Here is an 11094-nt window from a genome sequence, read left to right as displayed (position 1 = left end):
AATTGCGCTATTTAGCATAACTCTCATTCTAGACCTCGGATTGACGTGAAACTTTAAGGACATGCTTATAATTTAATAAGCAAGGTTCTGGTCCGTTCGTGTGTCCGGAATACTCGTTTTATTTTCAAAATGGCGTTACGGTCAACTTTTAGGCGATTAACGGAAATGCGTAAAAGACTCGGATAACTCATGAACCGATTACAGAGGTTTATACCATTATGTAACCTGGTCCTAAGAGAGTCCTAAGGTATATCTATACCTCACTAAAACGGGTCAGAACTGAAGTCAATGCAAAAGTCAAACTTTTGCGACATTCGGCTCCGAACCGGGTCAATATAGCAAATGGTCGATTCAAACGAGCGCAAACAAGTTTATATACTTAATATCATATTTTATGAGTGTCGAAACAGGTTTCTTAGTATGTACATTACAGATTATGCATAAATCGCTAAAATAGCTTTCTGTTGACTTTTTAAGTGCGCGTTTGACTCGATATTTGTCATAGTTAGAGTGGTGATCAGGGGGAACCCTTTTAGGGGTTTATTACCCACATAAATACCAGCTCGTAACTATTTTTGATCCGTCATAAGACTGAACCATCACTGATTTATTGTAAAGTCAAACCGTAGTTACGACGGTTTGGTTTTTAGCTATTTACTAAGGAAATGTGAAACCACAAAGGGTTAGATCACTTACAGAAGCTTGAGACTTGTCTGTAGAGCAAAGAAGAAGACTTGGATGCTCTTGAAATGATCAGATAGAAGTGTTTTGAGTTGTGATGAACTTATGGACATAACCTTGCTATTTATAGCCAATGTCATGGTCCAAGATCATCACACAAGGGTCTACAAGTGCCCTTGGATGAATGGCAGGTGTCTTGGAGGATTATGGGTCGAGTAGGTGGCACCCATGCCTCATTTATTGGTTCTTGGTCGTTCATAATGCTCAAAAGGCAAGATGTTACAACTTTTTGCATCTGGGCGTCCCACGCGGCCCGCATGGGAGTTCCATGCCATTTTAATGCGGGTCGCCTAAGATTTGAATATCAGGCGTGTAAAAGAGAAGGCTCGCGGCCCGCCTACACTTAGGCTATTACTTAACGCGGGTCGCGAGAGGCTTGGTTTCCAGAAATTTTAAATCTTTTGAAATGATTATCAGAATCTGGTAATTAATAACGAAATCTTTCGTAATGATTAACCTGACCTTTCGGGTTTGAAGGGGTAACTTTGCGGTTTGGCCCTCGGTTAATTACAACTAAGGACCTCGTGTTATTTACCCGCGTTGTTAATCCCTGATTAGTTTATTAATTATTCAGAAAGCCTTAACTTTCATTATTGACGCTTTTAACCCTTCTCCTACGAATTCGATCGTAACTTTCTCGTTTCATAACGAAACTTCGCGAAATTTATATATTATATTTTAGTGAGTGTATAATACCGTTACAAAGCCTTGGGAACGTTAAAGGGTCACTCAGAGGTATAATTAAACATGTTGACACAGTTAACCCCTGTAGCTTGTAATCTCTCACTTTCTTTCGCGTTTCGCTTCTGTACGATTTATGATTTATTCGTTTGAAGGTTCAAGCATTATTTAGGGTTACTATACAGTATATTTACCCTTGTTGACATTTATAACCCTCGAATTTATATACTTTCAAGGTTTGTCAAAATCTGTCCTTTATTTAATATCAATGCCACGTGTAAACAAATGACACGTGTTAACACATTATTGGACACAAAAATTCGAGGTGTTACATCCTCACCCCCTTAAAATAAATCTCGACCCGAGATTTACTCAAATAAATAGGGGTACTTTTCTTTCATTGTGTCTTCGACTTCCCACGTATATTCGGGACCTCTACGAGCATCCCATTTGACCTTTACAATCGGTACGTGCTTTCTTCGAAGCTTTTTCACCTGTCGATCTTCAATCGACAAAGGTTTTTCTATAAACTTTAAGCTCTCATCTATATGCACCTCTGTGTGTGGAATCACCAATGATTCGTCGGCGAAGCACTTTTTGAGATTGCAGATGTGGAACACATTGTGAATTCCATTGAGCTCTTCAGGCAAGTTCAACTTATAGGCGACTGATCCGACCCGTTCAATGACCTCAAAAGGTCCTATGTATCTCGGACTCAGTTTGCCTTTCTTGCCGAAACGCATCACCCCCTTCCAGGGTGATACCTTAAGCAACACTTTTTCACCTACTTCGAAGTGAAGATCCTTACGTTTTGTATCGGTGTAGCTTTTCTGCCTATCGCGGGCAGCCTTGAGACGTTCCCGGATCTGGACAATCTTGTCCGTTGTCTGGAAAACAATCTCTAGTCCTGATAATTGGACCTCTCCTACTTCCGCCCAACAAACAGGCGATCTACATTTCCTACCGTATAATGCCTCGAAAGTGTCACACCCCGATTTCCACGTGTCTCACCGGTGGGCCCGGTGGGGGATTACCGTGACGATGTTGGCAACAATATAGTCAAACCACACAATTATATAATGCACAACGGAAGCTTAAAGATAAATATATAAACTTCAACCTCTGGTTGTAATATCAAATGTATTACAGAAGTTGAATATATCCACAGCGGATCAAAAAGTAATAATTATTGTTCATTCAGATGCAGCATCGAGTTTGCGAGACTATGTACGATGCTTAGGACGCCTATACCAGCCCATTACGTATAGTACCTGCATTTAATCTTTTGGGGAAAATACGTCAGTTTACACTGGTAAATACATTCAACTGACACATTTGAAAATGTTTATTAAAATTGATTTGAATGCACAAGGCACAAACTCTTTTATAACCTGGGAAAATTATTAAAATCTTGTGAACGTTTTACATGTTCTTTTATGCGTTCAGTAGCCCGGGTCGTGCCGGGTTAAAGATTTATAGACACACCACATTGCGTAAAACCGTAGTATAAAAACCAACGGCTACGTCTTTTAATTTAATGTCGACACTTTATACCGGGTGTACGCCTACACCGGGATGTCGATGGTCGTGGCCATTTCGTAAAATGATGCCAAGGATATCCGGGACAACGGTCATTAAACCCCCCAAAGGCTTTTAAGAAACAAAACTGTTTAAATGAGCCAATCATATTATTTAATTAACCACCTAAGCGATGGAAGAATATAATGCTCAATCAAGCGGTATTAATATACCGTAACCCAAGCCCATATAGGGGAAATAAGTTAAAGTATTTACCTTTGCAAGTATATTTCCTTAATTGGATTAAATCGCCGATAGCTTTTACCGGGGCTCCTAATCTGGAACGAAGGTTTTAATTAACCTCTTAGAATCCTAACGAGTCTTTATAATGGCCGTAGCCTAGACCGGTTGGTTCCGATATATATAGATATGGTTTAATCGCGCGAAAAGGCGAAAACCGAGAATGGAGTGTGATTCTGACCCTAACAAGTTCAGAGACTTGTTTTAAATGGGTTTATGGTTCACACTCTGGATTTTGGGGTTCAAATAATATTATTTGACCCGTATCGGCTAATTTATGAAAACTAGTTTCATAAGCCGAACCGTGCGCGCAATAGGCGAAACGGTTAACCATGAGAGTCGTACGCTTATTTCCTAAGTCAATATGCCTTAAAGAAGTTGTGGTATCAGTAGGATACCTTCCGTGATGCCCGTAACGAGTTTTAGTTAATATAACGCCCCGTAGGGGTTTTTCGGTCATTTTAAAGACTTTAAAAGGGCTTTTCGAGTTCTACAGGAAATCTGAGTTTCCCGAACAGCTTATAAAGCTTAAAATATTTTATTTATTATTTGGAATCAGTAGCAACTGGAATCGGGTCAAAAGACCTTGTAGAACTCATGTTTTGGCCGAAAAGGGCATATTCGGTATTTACCGAACCGTAGCCATAACCGCAGGTTATGAGCGAGGTAAAAATTATTAAAAATCTTTAAAATTCCCAAAATATTATTTTAATACAGTGGGTAAAAGTTTTGGTGACGAAATCTTGGTTTAGATAGGTGTTATGCTAATTGCGCCGTTAATTACTAAAGTTTACTTTAAATGCGCTATTTAGCATAACTCTCATTCTAGACCTAGGATTGACGTGAAACTTTACGGACATGCTTATAATTTACTAAGCAAGGTTATGGTCCGTTCACGTGTCCGAAATACTCGTTTTATTTTAAAAAGACCGTTACGGTCAACTTTTAGGCGATTAACGGAAATGCGTAAAAGACTCGGATAACTCATGAACCGATCACAGAGGTTTATACCAACATGTGACCTGGTCCTAAGAGAGTCCTAAGGCATATCTATACCTCACTAAAACGGGTCAGAACTGAAGTCAAAGCAAAAGTCAAACTTTTGCGACATTCGGCTCCGAACCGGTTCATTATAGCAAATGGTCGATTCAAACGAGCGCAAACAAGTTTATATACTTATTATTATGTTTTATGAGCGTCTAAACAGGTTTCATGGTATGTACATTACAGATTACGCATAAATCGCTAAAATAGCTTTCTGTTGACTTTTTAACCGCACGTTTGACTCGATATTTTGACATAGTTAGAGTGGTGATCAGGGGGAACCCTTTTAGGGGTTTATTACCCTCATTGATACCAACTTATAACCACCTTTGATTCGTCATAAGACAGAACCATCATGGATTTAATTTAAAGTCAAACCGTATTTACGACGGTTTGTTTTCTAGCTATTTACTAAGCATAAACTGAATTATAAATGATCTAGGCAACTTACAGAAGTTGAGAGCTGATTATAGAGCAGAGAAGAGGACTTGAGGGCTCTTGCAATGACCAGAGATGTGTGTTTTTGGTGTTGTGAATGTTATGTGCATAATGTGGCTATTTATAGCCAATGCCAAGCATCTATGATCATTACAAACACCTACAACAGTCCAGAGATGATGGGTAGGTGTCCCAGAGGGCTATGGGTCGAGTAGGGGGCGCCCATGCCTCTTTTATTGGAGATTGATCGTTCATAATGCCCAAAAGTCAAGAAAACACCAACTTTCTGCATCTGGGCGTTCCACGCGACCCGCATGGGAGTTCCCATGCACTTTTACGCGGGTCGCCTGAGTTTAAGAAATCAGACGCATAATTGAGGTGGCTCGCGACCCGCCTACACTTAGGCTATTACTTAACGCGGGTCGCGAGAGGTTTGTTTTTCAGATTTTTTAAAATCTTTTGTCATGATTACGAAATCCTGGTAATTAATAACGAAATCTTTCGTAATGATTTACCTGACCTTTCGGGTTTGAAGGGGTAACTTTGCGGTTTGGCCCTCGGTTATTTACCGATAGGGGCCTCGTGTTATTTACCCGCATTATTAAGTCCCCGGCTAGTTTATTAATTATTTGGAAAGCCTTAACTTTCACTGTTGACGCTTTTAACCCTTCTCATACGAATTTGAGTATAACTCTCTCGTCTTAAGACGGAACTTCACGGAATTTATACAGTATATTCTTAGTGAGCGTATAATACTGTTACGAAGCCTTGGGAACGTTAAAGGGTCACTCAGAGGTATAATTAAACATGTTGACACAGTTAACCCCTGTAGCTCGTAATCTCTCACTTTCTTCCGCGTTTCGCTTCCGTACGATCTATGTTTTATTTGTTTGAAGGTACAAGCGTTATTTAGGGTTACTATACAATATATTTACCCTAGTTGACATTTATAACCCTCGAATTTATATACTTTCAAGGTTTGTCAAAATTAGTCCTTTATTTATTATAGATGCCACGTGTAATCAAATGACACGTGTTAACACATCATTGGACACAAAAATTCGAGGTGTTACATCCTCACCCCCTTAAAATAAATCTCGACCCGAGATTTACTCAAATAAATAGGGGTACTTTTCTTTCATTGTAGCTTCGACTTCCCACGTATATTCAGGACCTCTACGAGCATCCCATTTGACTTTTACAATCGGTACGTGCTTTCTTCGAAGTTTCTTCACCTGTCGATCTTTAATCGACAAAGGTTTTTCTATGAACTTTAAGCTCTCATCTATATGCACATCTGTGTGTGGAATCACCAATGATTCATCGGCGAAGCACTTTTTGAGATTGCAGATGTGGAACACATTGTGAATTCCATTGAGCTCTTCAGGCAAGTTCAACTTATAGGCGACTGACCCGAACTGTTCAATGACCTCAAAAGGTCCTATGTATCTCGGACTCAGTTTGCCTTTCTTGCCGAAACGCATCACCCCCTTCCAGGGTGATACCTTAAGCAACACTTTTTCACCTACTTCGAAGTGAAGATCCTTACGTTTTGGATCAGCGTAGCTTTTCTGCCTATCGCGGGCAGCCTTGAGACGTTCCCGGATCTGGACAATCTTGTCCGTTGTCTGGAAAACAATCTCTGGTCCTGATAATTGGACCTCTCCTACTTCCGCCCAACAAACAGGCGATCTACATTTCCTACCGTATAATGCCTCGAAAGGCGCAGCCTTTATGCTGTTGTGGTAGCTATTATTGTAGGAGAATTCGATCAGGGGTAGGTTCTTATCCCAGTTACCACCTAAATCGATCGCACATGCACGAAGCATGTCTTCTAGCGTTTGGATAGTACGCTCACTTTGACCGTCCGTCTATGGATGGTAAGCCGTACTAAAGTTTAGACGCGTGCCCAAAGATTGCTGGAAACTTTTCCAGAAGTGTGATGTGTATCTAGTATCCCTGTCGGAGATAATAGACACAGGTATGCCGTGTAAGGCTACAATCTTATCAACATAAAGTTGGGCTAACATATCGGAGCTATACGTCTCCTTGATGGGTAGAAAATGAGCCGATTAGTCAGCCTATCGACTATGACCCATATTGTATCGTTTCCTTTCCTGGTTTTGGGTAACTTGGTTATGAAGTCCATAGTTACGCATTCCCACTTCCACTCGGGAAGTTCAGACTGTTGTAGCAAGCCAGACGGCTTTTGGTGCTCGGCTTTGACTTGAGCACAAGTCAAGCACTTTGCTACATGGGCGGCTACAGACTTTTTCAAGCCTATCCACCAATAATTTGCCTTTAAGTCTTGATACATCTTATCAGCACCAGGGTGAACTGAGTATTTGGAACTATGGGCTTCCTGGAGAACAACATCTCGTAGTCCTCCATAAATCGGAACCCATATACGTCCGTTCAGCCTCAAGATTCCATCCTTGCTAAGAGTCAACTGCTCCTCAGTTACTCCTAGCTTTTCATTAGGGTAATTAGCTTCCAACACAGCCTCTCGCTGTGCAGCTAATATCCTTTCAATTAGGTTGTTCTTGACTTCAATGCTCTTGGCATTGATTCGAATGGGTTTTACCCTTTCCTTTCTGCTCAAGGCATCGGCGACTACATTCGCCTTGCCGGGATGGTACCTGATCTCGCAATCATAGTCATTCAGGGTCTCCATCCAACGGCGCTGCCTCATGTTCAACTCCTTCTGGTTGAACAGGTGCTGGAGGCTTTTGTGATCAGAATAAATCACAAATTTAATACCATAAAGGTATTGCCTCCACAACTTCAGTGCAAATACAACGGCACCCAACTCCAAATCATGGGTGGTGTAATTCTTTTCGTGCACCTTTAATTGTCTTGAAGCATAGGCAATCACCTTGCCCTTCTGCATAAGCACACACCCCATGCCCGTGTGTGATGCATCGCAGTAAACTACGAATTCATCAGTACCTTCAGGTAATGTCAACACAGGTGCGTTGCTCAGCTTTTGCTTCAGGATTTCGAAGGACTCTTGCTGCTTTGGGCCCCAAATGTACTTTTCTTTCTTCTTGGTCAAGGAAGTCAAGGGCGCAGCAATCCTTGAAAAATTTTCAATAAACCTCCGGTAGTATCCTGCTAACCCCAGGAAACTACGTATTTCGGTAGGCGTCTTTGGCTCTTGCCAGTTCATGACTGCCTCTACCTTAGCGGGATCCACTTGGATACCACGCTCACTCACAACGTGCCCTAAAAATTGAACCTCTCGTAACAAGAATTCACATTTCGAGAATTTGGCGTAGAGTTTCTCACGCTGTAGTAATTCGAGAATGCAACGGAGGTGCTTCTCGTGGTCAGCTTGGTTCTTGGAATATATAAGGATATCGTCGATGAAGACTATGACAAATTTGTCCAAATACGGTTTGCAGACGCGATTCATGAGATCCATGAACGCAGCCGGTGCATTTGTGAGCCCAAAAGGCATCACTAGGAACTCGTAATGACCATAGCGAGTCCTAAATGCTGTCTTGTGTACATCTTCATCTCTGACCCTTAGCTGATGATAACCCGACCTCAAGTCGATCTTTGAGAAATAGCTTGCTCCTTGCAGTTGGTCGAACAGATCATCGATCCTTGGCAAAGGATATCTGTTCTTTATGGTAACTTTGTTCAGCTCACGGTAATCGATGCACAACCGCAGCGATCCATCCTTCTTCTTTACAAATAGGACTGGTGCTCCCCAGGGAGATGAACTAGGTCTGATAAAACCTTTCGCCAGTAGTTCATCCAACTGGGTCCTCAGTTCTTTCATTTCCGTTGGAGCTAGCCTGTAAGGTGCTCTTGCTATCGGAGCTGCTCCAGGAATGATGTCTATTCTGAACTCCACTTGTCTATCTGGTGGCAAACCAGGTAGTTCTTCAGGAAAAACCTCGGGGTATTCAGAAATGACAGGAAGATCCTCAATCTTCGGCTTCGGTTCTTCAATTATCACCTGAGCCATGTAAATTACGCAGCCTCTGTTCAAACACCTTGAAGCTTTCAGCATAGATACGTCTTCGGGCAATCCGTACTGCGTATCTCCTCGAATGGTAAGAGATTCACCACTCGGAGTCTTTAATACTATATGCCTTTTGCCGCAAATGATTTGGGCCTGGTTACGGGATAACCAGTCCATGCCTAGCACAATGTCAAAACCCGCTAATTTGAAGGGAAGTAGAGATAAAGGAAAAGAATGGTTCCTAATGGACATTTCACATCCTTCTAGAACAGTTGAGACGGTTTCTATCGTGCCGTCTGCTAATTCTACTTCGTATTTCATATCAAGGGTTTTGATAGGCATATCTAGTAGTTGGCAAAATTTCTGGTCCACAAAGGATTTATCGGCGCCAGAATCGAATAGTACTCTTGCAAATATATTATTTACGAGAAAAGTACCTGTAAGCACATTGTCGTTCTGGACCGCTTCCTTTGCATCCATGCGAAAAACTCTCGCATTTGACTTCTTTGTCTCTTCCGCCTTCTTGGCATACTTTGGGCAGTTACTCTTGATGTGCCCTTTTTCATTACAACCATAGCAGGTTGCATCCTTGATTTTCTTGCACTCCACAGTCTTATGATCCTTGGACTTGCATAGTCCACAGGAAGGAGTCTTTGATTGCGACTGTGAGTTCGAGGCAAATCTGCATTTCCCAGAGTGGGGTTTCTTGCAGATTTTGCAGTTGGGCCTTTCACCAGCTTGCCCATCTTTCTTCGCCTCCGACCCTCTTTTGCCTTCACCGTTTCCACGGTGCTTCTTCCCTGATCTTCGTGAGGTATCATCCTCACGTTTCCTTTTTTTAGCCTCCTTGCTCCTTAGTGTCCTCAGACGGACAGCATCTAAAGTTAGAGACAAGGAGAGGTCAGTAACTGACCTGAAGGTCGTCGGCCGAGAGGCCTTTACACTCGCCTTTATTGCGGGCTCCAAGCCCCCAATGAAACGGGCGATTCTTCGAGGTTCTGGTGTCACAAGGTATGGAATCAGACGAGACATGGTATTGAAACTCGTCAAATACGCCTGGCAGTCCAGGTTCGTCATCACCAGTGACACAAAGTCAGCCTCGATCTTCTCAACCTCATGCTGAGGGCAGTAGTTTTCCTTAATGAGAGCAATAAATTCCTCCCATGTCATCTTGTACAAAGCAGACTTACCTGATGCCTGCACCAACGCTCTCCACCATGCCAGGGCCTCGCCCTTGAATGACTGTGACACATACTTCACCACATCTCTCGCTGCACACCCGCTGATGTCCACTATAGTGTCCATCTCATCTAGCCAGGTGATACAATCAACAGCACCTTTCTCCCCTGTAAATTCCCGGGGCTTACAAGATACAAAATACTTGTAAGTGCAACCCTTAGCATTTGATGCATCAGTATATTCTCTATCGCGATGAACGCTGTTCTCAGTGGACGAGTGTTTGTCGTCATCTTTCTTGGGTTCAGAGGGTGGTTTGGAGTGTGTCTTTGGTTTAGAGGGTGGTTTTGACACGGTTCTGCCTTGGGACTCAGTATATTAACGATCAAGAGCTGCCTGAACAGCATTGTCAATCAGAGCCTTCAGTTGTGCGCCTGTCAAATGTACTGGCGTATTGTCGTATTCATCATTATTAGTATGGCTATTCTCTCCGTTGGGATCCGCCATTGTATCTTGAATCTGTTACAGAAGATAACAAAATTTTATTCAGGAGATTATTATATAATTGTCGTTTATGACAATTTGTCAACCATGGTACAGAGACCATATTTGGTTAACTTATTACTTCATTACATATTAGGATTTGAATATATCCTATTTCAGCTATATAAATAGTATTGGCAGCATAAAGCCTAATCATGATGATGTTTTATAATATTAGCCGAGATTTCAGAGAATCAAAGACATAGAGATTTGAACCGTAGTTCTTTTATCTCTTTCTGACAGGGAGTCATAGACCACCACTGTCTTTTGTCGTTATAAGACAATTATTACGGCCCATAGGCACTATACCTCTAATGGATGTTTTAATATGGTTGGCCCGTAGGCACTGCATCTCTAATGGATTTTTTAATATGGTTGGCCCGTAGGCACTACATCTCCAATGGATGTTTTAATAAGGTTGGCCCGTAGGCACTACATCACTAGTGGATGTTTTTAATAATACTGGCCCGTAGGCACTACATCACTAATGGATGTTTTAATAATACTGGCCCGTAGGCACTACATCACTAATGGATGTTTTAATAATATTGGCCCGTAGGCACTACATCACTAATGGATGTTTTTAATAATATTGGCCCGTAGGCACTACATCGCTAATGGATGTTTTTAATAATACTGATCACCTTCATTGGTGATTTAACCCACGATTTATAAATCAT

Source organism: Helianthus annuus, chromosome 2 (genome assembly GCF_002127325.2).
Source record: "Helianthus annuus cultivar XRQ/B chromosome 2, HanXRQr2.0-SUNRISE, whole genome shotgun sequence".
NCBI lineage: Eukaryota > Viridiplantae > Streptophyta > Magnoliopsida > Asterales > Asteraceae > Helianthus > Helianthus annuus.
This window is presented reverse-complemented; position numbering follows the sequence as displayed.